Below are 20,445 nucleotides of genomic sequence, written 5' to 3'. Positions count from 1 at the left end.
CCTCGGCAGTCTTAGGACAACATCCATTAAGCTTCTTCTTCTTTTTCTTTATTAGTATTTGAGAAATTAAATGCTGAGAGAGAATCAATCTCTTCAGCTTCAGTAAGGCCCCAAGTCTTTGTGTGTGTGACATTTGAACATATACAAGACCCTATGAATTTAATAGGATAACTGAGTGTTTTACTGAGAGCTGGGTTTCTTTGGTTCGTCCTCCTCTTCCATCAACCTCATAATCTGAGGATCACCAGACAAAAGACAAGATGATCCCTTTTTATAGTGTTTTTCGGGAGTGCCTGCTGTATTTAAATGCTGTTAATCAGTCTGTGGGGCAGACAGGTGTAAGAAAAGCTGCAGTTTTTTGTTTTCATTGTGAAGCCCATCACAATTTCTTTCTTTTTTTTTTTATTATTAAAAATAAAGTTTATTAATAATTTGTGCATATACAACAATTTAAAAAAGAACGAAAACCAACAAGGCAAAAACAAGGCACAACAAACAAAATACCGATTACATACAAAATCCCTTTCCCCTCCCCCCACCCCTGATCCTACCCCTACCCCTGATCCTTCACAACCTAAATTAGACTTATCCATATTATAGTTGTTTTCAATCGCACACACTGTTTTATACAATTTTATACAATTTTATACCGTAGATACTTGCTTCTTCTTCTTCTTCTTCTTTTTTATATGACTTTCACTTAACCAAAATAATATTGATAATAATAATAATAATAATAATAATAATGTTACAGTAGCAATAATATCTATATATACATACATATATATACACACATACATGCATATACATACACACACATATATATATATATATATATACACACATACACACACATATATATATAATACTATATTTAAATAGTTAATTTACTTTCTTCCTATTCCTAGAGCTCTGTTGCATCAGCGAGGAGAGACGGTTTGTCTACATATATACTGAAATAAACGGTAAGTGCTTCCCATTTCCTTGCATTGTCCTCCGAATTTGTTTCTTTCAATATTTCGTGTTTTCTTGCTACATTATAGTAGGATATTAATTTCTGTAACCAATCCTCCTTTTTTGGGATTTCTTGGGATTTCCATGCTCTTGCCACTAAGAGTCTTGCTGAAGTCACCGCGTAACTCACTACACATCTGTCTATAGGTTTTATGTCCTCTCCTAACATTCCTAGCAGGAAGATTTCTGGTTGTTTTTTAAAAGAGTATTTCAAAATTTTCTTTAATTCTTTATAAATTAACTCCCAGAATCCCTTGATAAGATCACAACTCCACCATACATGCACATATGTCCCTATTTCTTTACGGCATCTCCAACAGATATTATTTACACTTGGGTACATTTTAGCTAGTTTGGCCGGCGTTAAATGCCATTGATTTTGCATTTTATATAAATTCTCTATCAAATCGTAATTAGGAGTAAATCTCGAATCTCTTTTCCATAGTTGTTCCCATTTTTGCATGCTGATTGTCTTCCCCAGGTCCTGGCTCCATTTAATCATATAATTTTTTGTTAGTTCCTCTTCTGTTTCCCATTTTAATAATATCTGGTATAATTTTGATATATAATTTCCTTTGTTTTCAATTAAAATTTCTTCCAAATTTGACTTACTTTTTTCGAATCCCACTTTCTTATCCACTTCTAACCTCTGATTAATTTGAAAATAATCCAGCCACGTATTTAAATAATGCTTTACTTCTATATATTCTTTTAATTTCACTGCTCCTTCTTTCTCCTCCAGGAGCATACGGTATGTAGGCCAGGTACCGTCCATGTTGCGTCTCCTTACTGCCAATAACTCAGCCGGGGAAAGCCACCAGGGCGTTTTTGGTTCGAAAAATCTCCTATATTTTATCCAAACTTTCCATAGTGACTTTCTAATAATATGGAACATAAAAATGTTCCTCTTATCTATTCTATCTTTCATCATATAATAATGCCAGCCATGTCCTAGCCCGTCACCTTCTAAATCTAATACATCAAAATTCTTTAACTCTACCCATTCTTTGATCCAAGCTAGTGCCGCTGAGTTGTGATAGATTTCCAAATCCGGAAGGCCATATCCCCCTCTATCCTTATGATCTATTAAAATCTTATATTTTATTCGGGGTTTTTTCCCGTTCCAGATGAATTCCGCGATGTCTCTTTTCCAATCCCTAAAGTACTTCTCAGTTCCCAGCAAAGGTAGGTTTTGGAAAAGGCACAATTTCTTTTTAATGACTTTATTTACCTTTTGTGTGTGTGCACGCAGGGGGTGGGACTTTTTTTTAGCTTTTGCAATATTACAGCTAATTCTTCCAGAGATGCATGATTCGGGGAAACAACAGAACGCACAACTTAAAGAACACTTGGCAAAGTGTTTAGCATAAAGCACCAAATTCTTTTTCATTGTAAACCCCTTTTTGTTTCCAAAAATGCTGCCACCTGCTTGGTTGTTTCTTGGGGTGGGGACTGATCTGATGTCACCACTGTTTTTCCTTTTGTTTTGCCTTGAAGATGTTAACCGCTGTAGTGGTGCTATTGTGCCTGTGCTCAGTATCACAGTGGGGTGGTGCTTCTTTGACACTGAAGCAATGCTAAAGCATTATTTGAATCTGAAGCTAACATTTCAGATTTACTGTGCAATCTAATAGACAGTACTGCAACGGAAATAACAAAGGCTGCAATCCTGTATCCATCTATCTGGAAGTAACCTCCACTGAACTCAATGAGGCTTACTTTTGAGCTGACAGGTATAGGATTGTGCTGTAAGGATAATAGTTTTGTTTTTGTTTGGGGGGGTGTTGAGTCTCCCCCCTTTTTTGCTGTTTGCCTCAGTGCTGCTCGGAGGCACATCATAAATTCTTGACCTGCCAAGCACAGAGAATTTTCCGGCATCAGCTCACAAGAAATGTGCCAAGGCCAGGGGCAGTGCAGTACAAGGAAAATGAACATTGTAATAAAGAACAGCTTACCCAATATTTTTTGCTGGTTACTCGAGTAAAATACGAGGAGCCATTCTGTTGGGTGAACTCCTGAATGAAAGTTCAATTTACCTCATCTGGCTGTATAAAAGCATTAAAGCAATGGCACAGAACGATAAAGTTTTAAATGGCTGTTTTCTTATCCTTGGTAAACTCTAAGTGCTCCTTTAAAGGGATTTAGACAGCCCCTTGATTTTTGATAGCCCACATGAGTCTTAATAGAAAAGGGACTTTTAAAATGAGTTTATTTTTACTGGTTTTGGCACGGATGGAGAGGTGGTAATATAAAGGGAACACAGTTTGGCTCGTCACTATCTCATTTTAAAACAGGCTTTTTTACATAGAATTGAAGTGTGAGCCCAGGTCTTGCGGTTTGAATTTACATCCAACATCTTCAGTAAGGAGAGAACAACTTGATGTTAACCTTAACCACAGGGATTTTCTTCCTCATTTCTGTCTCACTCCTTGATCTTGATAAGAGCTTGTTGTTGTTGAGTTGTTTATTACTGGTTTCATTTAACAAATAATTCTTGCATAATACATGCATTTTTATATACGTTATTATATGGACCATTCTATACAAGTTATACGCAAATACACTTCAGGTTTCCTAAAGTAACCAACACATAATCAGATGCATAAAACAATGCACATAACTGTATAAAAGTACTTGGAAGGTCGGAGGTTCGAATACCTTGATGGGGTGAGCTCCCGTTGCTCTGTCCCAGCTTTTGCCAACCTAGAGGAGGAGGAGGAGGAGGAGGAGGAGGAGTTTGGATTTGATATCCCACCATATCACTACCTGAAGGAGTCTCAAAGCGGCTAACATTCTCCTTTCCCTTCCTCTCCCACAACAAACACTCTGTAAGGTGAGTGGGGCTGAGAGACTTCAGAGAAGTGTGATTAGCCCACAGCAGCTGCATGTGGAGGAGCAGAGACGCGAACCCGGTTCCCCAGTCTACCACTCTTAACAACTACACCACGCTGGCACCAAACCTAGCAGTTTGGAAGCACACCAGTGCAAGTAGATAAATTGGGACCACTGTGATGGGAAGGTCAACGCTGTTTCTATGTGCTCCAGTTTCCAATCACAGTGTCCCGTTGTGCCAGAAGCATTTTAGTCATGCTGGCCACATGACCCAGAAAGCTGTGTGCAGACAAACATCACCTTTGACTGCACTTAACTGTCCAGAGGTCCTTTACCTTTACCTTACTCATGTATTAATATTTACAAAATTATATTCAGAAACCTAGTACCCCGTGGGGCTTGACTATTTAATACATATAATATACATATTTTGCATATTGTTCTGCATATAATTATTTGGGTTTAAAAGAACAACAACTGACAATGCACCCGTGTTTCGGACACTAAGTAGGCAAAGTTTGATCGGGCCAGAATTGTCAAATTCAGTGTAACGGATTCCTCCTCCATCCTTAGTTTCCAGTTGGGATTCCCAGTGTTCCTTAAAATAATTTTAAAAATCACAATAGCAACACTCTTAAACCAAAGCAATAGAACAGGAGCACAATGAGGAAATATGCACCAGGCATTCTCAACATAAAACCTTGCAGCAATTTATAAGAGCAAATAACCTCTCACAGTATTTGGTATCAGAGAAATTGGTGTGTGTGTTGGGTTGCCATTGTTGACAGTCTTGTCTCCATTTTGAATCTTCCAGACTGCCCCAGACCTAGCAGAGTTCCATGGAATTCTGGCAGTGGTGGCAATGGTGGCCTAAAGCACAACAAAATGGTGGGAAACATTCAGAGAAAACCCTGCCAAGTGACGTTCTTTTTCAGTGGGATGATAAAAAGAAAAATCTCAGAAATGTTCTGAGAAAACGTCTCCTGGGAAATTTCAGCTCAGCTCTAGTCCAAACACAGTTGTTGTCTGGTATCCCCCATCTCTACTCTGGTACACCTAGTCATACATAGACACCATTTTTGCATGTGAGTAGAGCTACATCAGCTGTGGTAAAAATTGCTGAGAAAATAGGAAATTGCCAACACAGCTAGAAATAAGACTCAAAATGCAAAATATATGGTGAAATCGTTATATTTGTTAAAAATTACAAAACTAAAAGAACTGTAAATGTAATTAACCAGACCGATCAAATCATAGGAGTCTGTTTAGGTGGGTTTATGCAATCAGCAAGGAGAACATCCTTCCCATCTCCTGGGAATTTTGGAATCACAAACTGGCCAAGTAGCAAAGGGATGGAAGAAAACCCTTCCTCCATGCTATATAAACAGTTGGTATGTGAACCTGATGCATGAACTCTGGCCTTGCTCTCCAGCATTCACTGAGATGTGCTTGCCAAGCCTAAAGGACACTCAAGGACTCTCCAAGCCAAAGGCAAGATAAGGTGACTAAAGAGTGCCTTTAACGCAATCACGTCTATGGCGCAGAACGAACCAGTTCTTAATATTTCCTCACCTGCATGTACTGAATGCTTGTTGTTTAGTCGTTTAGCCGTGTCCGACTCTTCATGACCCTATGGACCACAGCATGCCAGGCACTCCTGTCTTCCACTGCCTCCCACAGTTTGGTCAAACTCATGTTCGTAGCTTCAAGAACACTGTCCAACCATCTCGTCCTCTGTCGTCCCCTTCTCCTAGTGCCCTCAATCTTTCCCAACATCAGGGTCTTTTCCAGGGAGTCTTCTCTTCTCATGAGGTGGCCAAAGTATTGGAGCCTCAGCTTCAGGATCTGTCCTTCCAGGGAGCACTCAGGGCTGATTTCCTTAAGAATGGATAGGTTTGATCTTCTTGCAGTCCATGGGACTCTCAAGAGTCTCCTCCAGCACCATAATTCAAAAGCATCAATTCTTCAGCAATCAGCCTTCTTTATGGTCCAACTCTCACTTTCATACATCACTACTGGGAAAATGCAGATTAAACCAAATACTCATTAAACCAAATATTAAACCAAATACTGAATGCAGATTAAACCAAATACTCATACATGCCATTCCGGCAGCCAATCAGAATCACTTAACAGTTTGCAGTATGTGAAAAAGAAGCATCCCAAAGGCCAATCAGGGACTCCCAAAAACTTTCCTACTCAGCCCCAACAGGACAACTAGCAAAGCCTACCATGTAAGGGAGGGAGGGAGCTGCAAATAAGAAAGGAGGAAGAACTTGGTATTTGTAAGAAAGATCTGAACAAACACAGAACAATGAGTGTTTCAATGTGATCTTTAACTGAAATGGCTTCAGCTCCTAATGACTGATGCCATTTATAAATAGTGATTCTGGATAAATACAGATATAACATGTCGCTTACTTTAAGGTTCCAAGCAAGATATTAGCATCATTGTTTTGGTTGTGAAAAGTTGTTTTAAGAAAGAAAATCTTTTTCCCACACAGCTGAGAGATAGCAGGCACTATGCAGCTGGAAAAGGTCACATTTTCTGGAACAGCAATAAGTTTCCATAATTGGCATCACAATGATTCAACTGGTGTTTTTTATTGCATACTGTTACATAATTAGCCTCTATTCACAAAACAATTATCCATTTAAATCTTTTACTGAAAGTTGCCAATTATAAGAAAACAAAAACAAAAACTGAAGAAGAGATAAAATGGACTGAAATGTTTCTGTCCGGCTTTAAAGATAACTTTTAACAAATATGTTCACTTTCTTTAAAAGTTATGTTTGGGGCTCTTGTTTTGACAATTCATAGTCTGCCTTCTGAGGTCTAATGCCTCTCACAGCCTGATATGACCTTCCACAGATCAAGATTACAGCTTTGATCCTGCCGTAGCTCTGAGCCAATATTTCCTGGAGGGGGGGGGAGGGCGAACCCCTGGCAATTTTGCATTTTTCTTTAGTTCCTTCTGCAAAATGGCTTTGTCCATTTCACCATCAACGAATTTTGTGTGAAATTCTGAATTCGTTTTCAATGCTTTAATATTAATATCACTGAAGGATGCAATGAGTGTGGCCTCTACTCCAGCGGTGGGGAACCTCTGGCCTATGAGTCTAATTAGACCTGTTAGGCCAGTGAATTTGGCCTGTGAGGACATTTTGGGCAAACTTTTCAGCAACATAATTTCCCCCCCTTTCTGTTTACATGTTCAATGGTGTAATGTTGAGAGATCTCAAATATTTATTGTAAATGTTGACATGTATGAAAAGGATGGCTGTAAATCAAGTGAAAAACCAATTAATATGTTTTAAAAAAGAGGAATGGGGTGAACAGGTGGGTTCAGGGTGTAGTGAATGCATCATTCCACAGTGGGTGGGGGCCACTCCATTTAAAGAGGTTGTGGTGCATCCATTCCATAATGACCGCTTCCCCAACATAAAGGGGAGGCACATTTTGCGCAGTCGCGTGCAGCCCCCTTGGGAACCCTAGGGCAGACCTATGAGTTTGGAGGCTGGCACTGCCTACCTGAGGCTGGAGGCTGGAGGCACCGCCCACTCCATCAGCCGACCAATCCGGCCGAAGGGGGAGTGCCAGGGGGATTGGCCAGGTAGGATCAGGTAGGCTTACCTGCACACAAAGAAGAGGAGCCATTCTTGGGAAGCAGCCGACGGATTCAGAGCTTTAGAGCTTTGAGCTGTTCAGAGCTTTGAGCCTTTGGGAGCTTCGCTGGATTCCACATGTTGAGGTAGGCCCGAGGCCTTTGCTTAGGCCCATTTAAAATAATATTTTATTCCCTCCCCCCCCCACTTGTATGTATGGCCCATCGGCCCTGAGGGAGGAGGCTGGAGAGTTTTTAGGGCCCCCTCGCTGTCTCCTGGGCACCCACCCCGCATGCTATCTTGGGCCTATCGGCCCCGGGGGGGTGGAAGGCGCCCCAGGAAGCTCCTGCCACTTCCCAGGCCTTTATGGCCTTCTCTGAGGCCTTGTACGGCCTTCCTCCGCCTCCGCGCGGCCTCCCCCCCCCTCCCGTGATACCTGGGACCGTCAGGGGCACCCCGGTCGCGCTGGCGGCCCCCGGCGGTGTGGGGGGAGGGGCGCCGCCATGCTGGAGGGCCTTGCCACCCCCCCTCGAGTTCCCTGCGACTCCGGCTCCTGCTGGGTTGCGTGGGGGGGCGCAGCCATCGCGTCCGCCCTGCCACCCCCCCAGGAGTTGTTCACGGCGGTGAAGGGCCTCGGAAGCCTCCCGCCGCTTCCTGGCGACCCCGGCTACTGCCGGGTTGCGTGGGGGGGGGCGCCGCCAATCCGGGCGGCCCCGTCACCCCCCCAGGAATTACTTACGGCGACGGGGGCCTCGGTAGCCTCCCGCCGCTTCCGGGCGACCCCGGCTGCTGCCGGGGCGCGTGGGGGGGTGCCGCTGCTTCGGGCGGCTTTACCGCCCCCCCGAGCCTTTTGTCGTTTCGCCGATGAGGCCCAGAGGCCTCCCGCCAGCCTCATGGCGGCCCCGGCCCTGCTGGGCCGCATGGGGGGGCGCCGCCATTGCGGGCGGCCTTGCCACCCCCCCCTTGAAGCTGTCCGCAGCGGCAGGGGCCTGGGTAGCCTCCCGCCGCCTCCTAGCGACTCCTGGGTCGCGTGGGGGGGGCGCTGCCGCTCCAGGCGGCTTTACCGTCCTCCCCCCAGAGCCTTTTGTTTCGGCGGTGAGGCCCTGAAGCCTCCCGCCAGTCCATGGCGGCCCCAGCCTTGCCGGGCCGCATGGGGGGGCGCCGCCATTGCAGGCGGCCTTGCCACCCCCCCTGGAGCTGTTTCTCAGCAGTGGGGGCCTTGGGAGCCTCCTGCCGCCTCCAGGCGACTCCGGCTGCTGCTGGGTCGCGTGGGGGGGCCGCCGCCGCACTGGGCGGTTTTTACCACCCCCCAATAGCCTTTCAGCTTCGGCTGCAAGGCCTCAGAGGTCTCCCGCCAGTTCATGGCGGCCCCTGCCTTAGCCGGGCCGCTTGGGGGGGAAGGGAGAGCCGGGATCGAGCATGGCGCTAACCGTGACAAGGTTGCAGGTCTGCTTCCCATACGGGGCAGCTGCATATTCATCCCTGCATTGCGGGGGGGTTGGACTAGATGATCCTGGGCCCCTTCCAACTCTACCATTTTCACTAGGCACCTTGGCGGTGGCCATCTTGGGGGTGGCCGCATGGCGGTGGCCATCTTGGTGGTGGCCTCATGGCGGCGGCCATCTTGGGGGTGGCCGCATGGCGGCGGCCATCTTGGTGGTGGCCGCATGGCGGCAGCCATCTTGGGGGCGCCCGCACGGCAGCAGCTGGTCGAATGGCATCATCCCGGTGTTGGACACTAGTTCACGCATGCCCACATGCGCACAGTGGCTTACACGTATGATTAACCCTTGCATTATTTGTCTTTTGCAGCTTTGGTAGCGTTGCTTGTTGCGACTCAGTTCTTGCTTTCTTACCCTGTCTAATCTAGTTTGCTTTGATCAATTTCACTACCCTACTCCACCTGCTAGCTGATTGTGATACCACTCGGTGCTTATAGCCTACATCATGCCCCCCAAGCGGCAAGTCTCCCCACCCGTCACCAGAAGGGGCACCGTGAGGCATGACCCCCGCAAGCCGGTAAAGGCTCAGGCTCCCGCCAAAAGCAAAGGGCGCAAGGCGGGGAAAGTACGTAACAAGCCTCCCAGTGCCCCTAAGGGCAAGAAAGCCGCTGGGGGCAAAAAGGCGGCCGCCAAAACAACCCACAGGGAGAGCCCCTCCCCCTCACGTTCCTCACGTGGGGGCAGTAATTCCAGATCAGAGCGTGAGGACAGCCCGGAGCGGACCATCGCCCGGCTCAGAAGGCGCCTCCGTAGATACGAGTCGCGGGGGAGTTCGGTGTCACCCTACCGTAGCAAGGGAAGCTACAGCAGTGGTTCACCTGACCGCCGAGCCCGTAAGGACCGATCGGTTTCGCCGGCCTCATCCTCCAGACGTAGAGGTAGGTCCCCCTGCCATAGTTCTTTCGATAGGTGGGGGAGTGACAAGAGCCCCGAGTCGCGCAGTTCATGCCACCACGAATCGCACAGAACATGTCGCCACGGATCACACGGGACATGCCACCACGAGAGTCGCCGGCATGGATGCAGGAGAAGGGGACGCAAGTGCAAGAGGGATTCCTCTGGATCTTCCACATCCTCAGGTAGGTCCAGTTCTTGTGACAGTGGGCATGGGCGGCGCATCAAAGGTTATTGGGTCACAGGCCCACATTCCCCGGGGCTACCACAATGGGTTTGGCGCCGCCGCAATCGGAGGCACAGGCGTGAGCATGGTGCCATTGCCCCATGCGGGGAGGAGGGCATTGACTCCGCTGGTAATATCAGAGAGTCCAACTTTGAGCGTACGGATGACCCCCCGGGCATACGCCTCAATTCGAAGCTCAGGGAGAAGATTCTCAATGGGGAGTTTGTAGACCTCTTCTCCCTGCTGTCCCCGGCCTCTAGTACCAGCCAGAAGTTTAAATCATCCGAGCAGCGGAAAAGGGATAAAAAGGTGTCCATTGAGCGTACCTTCCGCAACTGGCTCACAGGATTTGCCACATATGCGGGGATAGTTTCAGCTGCTTACCCAGATAGGGCCTGGCACCTCTACAATTACCTGCTCATCATCCTAACTGCGGAAGCCAAAGCAGGTGAGAAGGCGGCGCTCGCCTATGATCATTCTTTCAGGGAGCGCGCTGCCCAGGACCCCACCTTCAGATGGGACGTCCAGGAAAGCAAGGCGTGGTCGGAGCTTGTCGCCCCATATTTTGAGAGACAGCCGGGGTTCGATAGGCAGCAGAAGCAGGCCCCTAAGACATCAAAAAGAACCTGCTGGGAATATAATAATGGGGCCTGCTTCAGGGAGAAATGCCGTTACGCTCATGAATGCGAGCGCTGTGCGGGTTCCCACCCCATCAGCAAATGTTACAGAGGGAAGCGGCCTTTTCGTGGCCCACGGGGCTCGGGTTCCGGCGCGTCCCAGGCGGGACATGGGGCCGGAGCACCCTCTGGTGCCTCTGGATCACAGCCAGCAAAGGGCTCTTCCCGAAAATAACCACCTCCTTTCCCTAGCCCCCTCCCCCATTTCTCTCCCAGCCATGTTGCCATTCCTGCGTGTTTATCCCAACAGAGAGGCAGCAGTATACATCGAGGAGGGCTTTAGAGATGGCTTCAGGATACCTGTGCAGGGCACACCTTCCTGCTCAGTTGCACCCAACCAGAAATCAGTACGCGAGATGCCACATATCGCAGAACGAAAAATCAGCAAGGAACGCCTGCTGGGCCGTGTGGCGGGACCATTCACCGAGCCTCCATTGCCTGACCTCATAGTATCACCTCTGGGCATCGTCCCCAAGAAGGTGCCGGGCGAGTTCCGCTTGATACATAACCTATCCTACCCAAAGGGAGGCTCGGTGAATGATGCCATTCCACGTGAGCAATGTTCGGTGCATTACGCGTCCCTCGACCATGCTATCAAGCTGGTGAGGGAAGGCGGCCCAGGCGCCCTCATGGCAAAATGCGACATTGAGTCGGCTTTCCGACTGCTCCCAGTGCACCCACACGATTTCAGGTTCTTAGGTTTCAAATTCCAGGACAATTGGTACTTTGACAAAGCCATGCCCATGGGCTGCTCCATAGCATGTGCAGCTTTTGAAACATTTAGCACCTTCGTGGAATGGGCCATGAAACAGAGGTCAGGTTCCCATTACATCTCGCATTATTTGGATGATTACTTCCTCGTCCGCCCTGCAGGGTCGGACGCATGCGCCAGAGCGCTGGCCTGCTTCGAACAGCTGGCAGCCGAGTTCGGCATCCCTCTAGCAGCCGACAAGACAGAGGGCCCAACCACGGTCATATCATATCTGGGCATCGAATTAGACTCCATCAGCCAAACTTCCCGATTGCCGCAGGCCAAGCTGCAGATATTAAGGGAAATGATTAGTGGTATGCTTCTCAAAGAAAAGACAACAGTCAGGGAGGTACAGGTACTCCTAGGGCACCTCAATTTCGCATGCAGGGTCATCGCACCTGGCCGTGCCTTCTGTGCGCGACTAAATCGTCTTCTGGCAGGTGGCAGGGCCCGCCACCACCACATCAGGCTCACCAAAGTTATAAAGGAGAATCTAAACACATGGTTGGCCTTCCTCAAATCTTATAACGGGGTGTCCTTCTGGCAATCCTGGCTGCAGCCAAAGGAGGAGTTCCAGATACATTCGGACGCTTCAGGTCGCTGTGGTTTTGGTGTCTACTTCAGAGGCCGCTGGTGTGCACAACCATGGCCAGCATCGTGGCATGCAGCGGGGGTCACGCGTGACCTAACATTTCTTGAGTTCTTTCCAATTCTAGTAGCTCTGCGCATATGGGGGTCCCACCTCAAGGACACCAGGGTCTGCTTCTGGTCAGACAACCAGGCTGTGGTTCGGATCATCGCAAAGCAGTCCGCGAAATCAGACAGGGTGATTCATATACTGCATCTCTTCATGCTGGAATGCCTCAGAGGTAACATCTCATTTTCAGCCAGGTTTATTCCAGGCCTTAATAATGAAATTGCGGATGCCTTGTCTCGTTTTCAGATGGAGCGCTTCCGAGAACTAGCGCCCGAGGCCGATCAGCTCCCAGAGACATTTCCGGAGGAGCTGTGGAAGGTTGGAGAGCCGAAGTGATGTCAGGGATACTGAGTGCCCTTGCTCCATCAACGCTGCGGTCCTATACCAGAGCCTGGTCACAGTTTGAGCAGTTCAGAGCTAAGTGTGATCCGCGACTCAGTCACGCGCCCAGGGAGTCGGAGGTTTTAAAATACTTAGTGCACCTTAAAAGGGGAGGCATGGCCATCAAAACAATTCGGATCCACAAGGCTGCGATCTCCTATTTCTGTAACTGCTCGCAGCACCCAGATCCATCCGACACTTTCCGAGTTAAAAAGCTGATTGCAGGATGGCACCGCACACACCCTCCCAGTCCGGATAAGAGAAGGCCAATCACTCTAGAGACCCTCCGTCAGATCTGGGACGTGCTCCCTCGTATATGCTGGTCCAAGCACGAGGTTAGGCTTTTCAGGGCAGCCTTCTCCCTGGCATATTTTGGTGCCCTCAGGCTGGGGGAATGCATCTGCGACACAAAATCAACCCAACTCAGGGGGCTGACTATGAAGGACGTCAGTTTAGATGACCACAGGGTGCTCGTTAGAATAAGGGCCTCTAAGACCGACCAGCTGGGAAAAGGTGCCACCCTTACCCTGACACGCTCCACAGAAGGTGGGCCCTGTCCGGTAGCGGACATAAAGAGATTTATCAAAGTGCGCCCGCACGGGCCAGGCCCCCTGTTAATGCACTCCACAGGCCGCCCCCTGACACGCACGCAGTTCACAGCAGTCCTGCGGAAGGCCATCCAGGCCTGCGGGGGCGACCCTGCCCACTACTCCGGTCATTCCTTCCACATAGGGGCAGCCACTACAGCGGCGGCAAGTGGGCTTCCCCCAGAGCGCATAAAGGCATTGGGCCGCTGGCGCTCAGCAGCATTTAAGGGGTATATCCGGTAAAAGCAATGGGTTCTGACAGCTTCTGTGTGATGATTTATTTCAGGTACACACCCCAAGCGCATCTGGATCTTTGGGCATAGCATTGTATACTGGGCAGCGGTCCATGCCTCCTCGGTTCTAGCCGATGAACACCTGGGCCTTCAACCGAAGATCAGCCTCACTTGGTTTGGTCACCGCGGAATGTGCTGGGATGCGCTCATGCCCTGGCTGCGTCACGAACTCTCACTCCGCCAACCACCAGACGCGCTGGTCATCCACCTTGGCAAGAATGACCTGGTTGCGCGCAAGAGCATCGTCTTGATAAAAGCGGCAATTTCAGACCTGGAATGCCTGCAGGCAGCGTACCCTAGCATTACCATATTCTGGTCAGAACTCCTCCCACGCCTACAATGGCGCAACAACACCACCCATGTCAGACTTAACTACACTGTTGAAAAAATCAATAGGGCACTGCGTGCAGCACTCACGCGCATTGGAGGCCAAGTGGTGAAGCATCCCAGCATCAAAATTTACAGGAAGGAACTGTTCAGGCATGACGGCGTTCACCTCACAGCCACAGGTTGCGACCTCTGGCTGAGCGACATCAGACACAGCCTCCTGGAATGGCTGGCGGTTTCTGGGGCGGTTCAGGTGTAGGTAGTCTTGGCGGCGAGACCCCAATTTGTGGTCTCGGGTGGCGGATGCAGGCCTTGGGCGGAATCCTTTAGTCATTTACATAAAGGGGAGGGGCGTGGGGGCGGTGACCCCCCGCCCTATGGCGGCGGCGATAACAGGGTTCCCGTAATCGGGCATCAAAGGGGGGGGCATTTGGCGATGCCACTTGGCTGGTTATTGCCCCCCCCTTCCAGCGGCGGCGATCGGGGGGGGCGGGCTATCTGCTTGAACATATGTTCTCCAGAGTTAGCCCAACCCCCACTCATGCTGGACAACCCTGAAGATCACCCCACCCCCTGCTGGGGGCTGGGAGGGATATACGCCCAATGCCTGCGCCAAGGTCTTCCTACATCTGAATTTTAATAAAGTTGTGGCCATTTTTTAATCCCATAAATACGTGGTCCTGTGTCATTATTCCACTCGGGGCTGCCCTGGGGGGCTGGGGGGACTCCGCCTGACTGCGCAATGACCGCTTCCCCAACATAAAGGGGAGGCACATTTTGCGCAGTCGCGTGCAGCCCCCTTGGGAACCCTAGGGCAGACCTATGAGTTTGGAGGCTGGCACTGCCTACCTGAGGCTGGAGGCTGGAGGCACCGCCCACTCCATCAGCCGACCAATCCGGCCGAAGGGGGAGTGCCAGGGGGATTGGCCAGGTAGGATCAGGTAGGCTTACCTGCACACAAAGAAGAGGAGCCATTCTTGGGAAGCAGCCGACGGATTCAGAGCTTTCCCACCCTCCACTCCCTAACCTTTTGCTTGCTTTTCAGGTCCATAGAAAAGAAAATAAATAAAAAACATAAAAAACATAAAAATAAATAAAAATAAAGTAAAAAATAAAAATAAAAAATAAAATAAATAAATAAATAAAAATATTTCCTTCCACAGGCTTCTTGCTTTTCAGGTTTTCTTCCACAGGCCTCTTGCGTTTCAGGTTTTTCTTCCACAGGCGTACACGCACGCAGGCGCTGCTACGACCGGTCGCTGTTAAAGGGCTGGAAAGGACTTTCCCTGCATTGGCAGGTTTCGCCTTTCCCGTAGCAATTCGTCACAACTTTGGCGGATGCAGGCCTTGGGCGGAATCCTTTAGTCATTTACATAAAGGGGAGGGGCGTGGGGGCGGTGACCCCCCGCCCTATGGCGGCGGCGATAACAGGGTTCCCGTAATCGGGCATCAAAGGGGGGGGCATTTGGCGATGCCACTTGGCTGGTTATTGCCCCCCCTTCCAGCGGCGGCGATCGGGGGGGCGGGCTATCTGCTTGAACATATGTTCTCCAGAGTTAGCCCAACCCCCACTCATGCTGGACAACCCTGAAGATCACCCCACCCCCTGCTGGGGGCTGGGAGGGATATACGCCCAATGCCTGCGCCAAGGTCTTCCTACATCTGAATTTTAATAAAGTTGTGGCCAATTTTTAATCCCATAAATACGTGGTCCTGTGTCATTATTCCACTCGGGGCTGCCCTGGGGGGCTGGGGGGACTCCGCCTGACTGCGCAAAAAGCCCAGCCTGGATCCAAAGTTGTGCGCTAACTACTGGCCACTTATTAGCACCCCCTTTTTGGGAAAATGTGGTACAGAGGCTTTTGTCAGGATGTCCGATCTAAGAGCTAAGTGCTAAGATTGGATATAAGGGACCTCTTACCTCTGGGTCTGGGTTAGATTACTGCAATGCGTTGCATGTGAAGCTACCAATGAAGAAAGTTAGGAAATTTCAGCTGGTGCAGAACTCAGCGGACAGTTTGCTCACCGGTTTGAGACTATAATGCCAATACTAGCCCAACTGCACTGGCTGCCTGTTAGTTTGCAGAGCCAATTCAATGTGCTGGCTTTGACCTATATTAAATGGCCCAGGATTGCAAAATCTCAATGACTGCTTCTCTCCATATGAACCAACCCAGACTCTGCAATCATAATCTGAGCCCCTTCTTTGTGCACCCCCTTCATGAGAGGTTTGGAGGGTGGCAACACAAGAATGGGACTTTTCTGTGGTTGTTCCCCATTTGTGGAATGCTTTTCCCAGAGAGGCTCACCTGGAACCTTCATTACATGATAATGATAATGATAATATATTATTTATACCCTGCCCATCTAACTGGGCTTTCCCAACCACTCTGGGCGGCTTCCAACAAAACATTAAAATACAGTAATCCATCAAACATTAAAAGCTTCCCTAAACAGGGCTGCCTTCAGATGTCTTCTAAAAGTCTGGTAGTTGCTGTTCTCTTTGACATCTGGTGGGAGGGCATTCCATAGGGCGGGTGCCACTACTGAGAAGGTCCTCTGCCTGGTTCCCTATAACTTGGCTAGTCACAGCGAGGGAACTGCCAGAAGGCCCTCGGCGCTGGACCTCAGTGTCCGGGCAGAACAATGGGGGTGGAGACACTCCTTCAGGTATACTGGACCAAGGCCATTTAGGGCTTAAAAGGTCAGCACCAACACTTTGAATTGTGCTTGGAAACGTACATATCTTTATGAGGCAGGCGAAATCGTTTCTCTATAACCAGGCCTTTGAGTGATTAACATTCTATGGTCTTTTAAATGTGTTTGTGGGAGGGAGATTATTAGTTCTTGTTTGCTAAAATAAAAATGTCTGGTCCTGGGTCGAATTTAGAATAAACTGAAGTCATCTGATGTCAGGTGATTGGCTGCTTGGAGAGCCCGCCCACTTGTCAGAACTGGTTCACAAAGTGTTGGCCATCTCTGGATCTGTCCCTCTGGCTGAAGAAGGCTCCCCATTGCTGCTATACACTTTCCAGTCCTGCTTTCTTAGCCCATTACTTCCATCTAGTAATATGAACTAACAATAGAGTTTCACTCAACACTAAATAAGCAAAAAAAAAAAATCTCATGAGAGTTTCCTGAGAGTAACTGTGTGGGAATTTAATCTTCCCACTTTAAACCCTTTCCCCTTGGCTGCAATTACCCTATTTTCACGCCCACTTGGTTTCTAAGAGAACAATATGAAAGGACCCATCTGTTGTTAGGAGACTGCTATTCCCCTCAACGAGGTACAGTTCCAGAGTGGTTTAACAATCATTCCCTCTTCTTAGGGATCTCTAGGAATTGTAGCTCTGTGAGGGGAATAGGGGTCTCCTAACAACTCTGAGGAGCCTTAGCAAAGTACAGTTCCCATGATTCTTTGGGGAAAGCCACGACTATTGAAGTGGTATGATACTGCATTAAATGTATCATGAAGAGTGGGCTAAAATTGTGGGAAATTGATGAATCTGGCGTGGGTGGGCAGCACAACGCAAAATGGCTTGATTCAGAAGTCACAGAGTAGATGGGGGGATCATGATTTTTCTGGGGCCTTAAGAAAAAAGTTTCATTTCGAAACATCTCCCCACTCATCAGTTAAGGAAATGCAAATTAAGCAACTTGATCACTGCACAGGGAAGAAATTAGGAATGTCTGCATGATTGTGATTCTTTCATTAAGAGAAAGAAAAGGGTGGGGGGTTGGCCTTCTTAAAGGGAAGCCATGTCTATGTTGTAAGGGGAAAAGAAAGTACGCATCAGGGGAAGATATGATGCAAAATCAATGTATATTGTTGTGTGCCTCTTATTTTGCTCAGTAATGTTTCCCAGTAGACAGAAATGCAATTTAGTTCAAATTAAACTTTTAATGTCTACCTCACATGCTATGCATTTAATCACAAATGCTCCATATATTATCATAAACCTTTGACAGGATTTCCCTGCAATGCTCCATAATGCAGTGACTTAAGAATAAAGATTAATAGGAGACTAGATTTTATAAGTTATCTCTACAATATGTCTCAGCCATTTATCTGTCGTCTTCCTCGTAAAAAGGCCTCTTCGTGAGAAATGGAGCTTTCGATCTGACACAGTGAACTAGCTGGCAAAAATATAGTCATCTATTGTTTTGAGTTGTCATCCACTCTGGAATTTTCCATTTATCCTGTCAGTTGCTACTGGGGATATGGGCAAAGTATTTAGGTGGAATATAGGTTTCTCCTGTAAATGTATTAGCAAACCTGGCTAGGGGGTGGGGGTGGCGTTGTCATGAGGAACATGGTTCAAATACAAAATGAATGGCTGGGAAATAAAGCACAGTAGTCTCCTAATAAAAAGAACATGATGTAGGATTAAAAAAATAAATTAATTCTCAAGACAAGTATTCTGCAATGTTTAAGGAATCATTAGGTACTTGCAACCCTCACCTAAATATTGTTCTGTGAAAGAAAGACCAGTGGATGGAAAAGGTAAAGGTGGGATATCACTTTGAGAATGCTAGAACAAAGCTGTGACCTGAAACAGACATTGAAAGCAGAAAATAAATGGCTGTGGACTAGGATATTTGCCTCCTCCTGTCACTTATGGCCATCTTCAGAGTGACTGTTCTGCCACTGAGGCAGGCGTGCTTGGAGGGATTGTGGAACAGGACAGTGTTCTCGAAGCTACGAACATGAGTTTGACCAAACTGCCGGAGGCAGTGGAAGACAGGAGTGCCTGGCGTGCTATGGTCCATGGGGTCACGAAGAGTTGGACATGACTAAACAACAACAACACCCCATTTGGGGAATTCCTTGCCAAAGGAGATGAGACATACCTCTTCTCTGTTTTCCTTCAGGTGAGCTGATCAGCCATTTTTGTTCTGCCAGAATTTAATGGTGTTCTATCCATTACATCTTGGCCATGTCCACAAAATGGAAGATGGCAGGATCTCCAAGGATGTGCTCTACGAGGAGCTGGCTTCCGGCACCCGGCCAATTGGCAGACCAACTCTGCATTACAATGATGTCTGCAAACATGACATGAAGGCTGGCAACATCAACCCTGCCATGTGGGAATCCCTTGCAAGACAACAGCAGCCTGGAAACAAGCAGTCAAGTTGTGTATCCATAGCAGTGACCAGGGGAGAAATGACTGCTGGGAGGAGAGCAGAGACAAGAAATGTCATGATACATCTGCAGCAGCACAACTGGATGACTTAATCTGCAACAAAACATGTGTCTCCCACATCAGTCTCTACAGCCACAGCAAGCGCTGCAACCTTCCAACAGTTTGACCTCACTCCCAAAGGCGAACCACTCCATTGTCTCCCAAGACAGATGGATTCCAACAAGATATATGATCGTTGGATTAAAGATTACATGCTTTAAACACAAATAGACACACACTGATATTTTCTTGTTTTAAACTGCTTCGGGGGTTCTCTTTGGAGCCAAAAAGCAGCACAGGAATTTATAACAAGTGTCCCTATTTTCCAGGGATATCCCTGATTTCCAGTTTCTGACTTAATCCCAGAATGTTCCGCTTTTCCTTAGGAATATCCCTATTTTCATTGGAGAAATGTGGGAGGTTGTGGAGTTATCCAACCCCTGAGTCAATCCTGTATAGGGAAGCATTTTAATGTTTAATGTTTAATGTTAAAATGTTTAATGTTTTATTATGTTTTTATGTATGTTGGAAGTTGCTCAGAATGGCTGGGGCAACCCAGTAAGATGTGTGGGGTATAAATAATTACCATTATGAAAGGGGACGTCCCTATTTTCATCAGAGAAATGTTGGAGGGTATGTGTCCAAATAGGTGTTTGTGGTGCTGCCTTGTAAAGAGGCAATCTATACTTTCCAGTTTAGAAACAAAACTAGTCCATTTTCTTATTTTTCCAGTGACTATATTTGAACTTGCTTTTCACTGAACCATATGATCCTACTGAAGACCCTTCCTAAATATCCTTACTTATGAGGAAATCACACTGTGAACGGTTGAGTAACCTTGACGATATTGCCATGTTTGGTTGACACACCACCACCACTGACTAAGAAAGAGATTAGTGGTGACAAGTGAGAGCTTGGCAAGGAAGACAAGCAGAGTGTCTAGAGGTGCATATCATCAGCCGAGACTAATTATCCAAATCCAGCATTTCCAGTTGACATGACTTGTGCATCACATACATAAAATTTGTGGGTACTCCTATAAACCTTGTTTGCCATTTGCTTTGCTGCAGTGGTCAAAATGCTCATGGATGCAGATTACCTGGAAGGAAACCAGAGAGTTGCCCCAGTAACAGATTGTCTACGTGCCAATTCTGAAATGGATTGCAGAACTTTCAAACGGGAGATAGGCAGAGCAGAACAGAGAGCAGAGGCAGCTTGCGGAGGAGTATAAAAATGATAAAGCTCAGTCCTCCATTGTTGTACATTGCATGCATGTTAGCAACCACAGTTGGCTTAACTGCGCACTGTGTTTCCCATACAGAAGCTCAATTAATCATCGCTGCACATTGCAAATGCAGAACAGCTTGCACACCTCTTTGTCTGCTTTCAGAGGAACCCTGCAATAATAGTCTCAATCCTGCTTCCCATTCAGGACACCTATGAACAATAATGAATATGCAGTTTTCACCCTGGAA

Source organism: Zootoca vivipara, chromosome 10 (genome assembly GCF_965207765.1).
Source record: "Zootoca vivipara chromosome 10, rZooViv2.hap1.1, whole genome shotgun sequence".
Classification (NCBI taxonomy): domain Eukaryota; kingdom Metazoa; phylum Chordata; class Lepidosauria; order Squamata; family Lacertidae; genus Zootoca; species Zootoca vivipara.
This window is presented reverse-complemented; position numbering follows the sequence as displayed.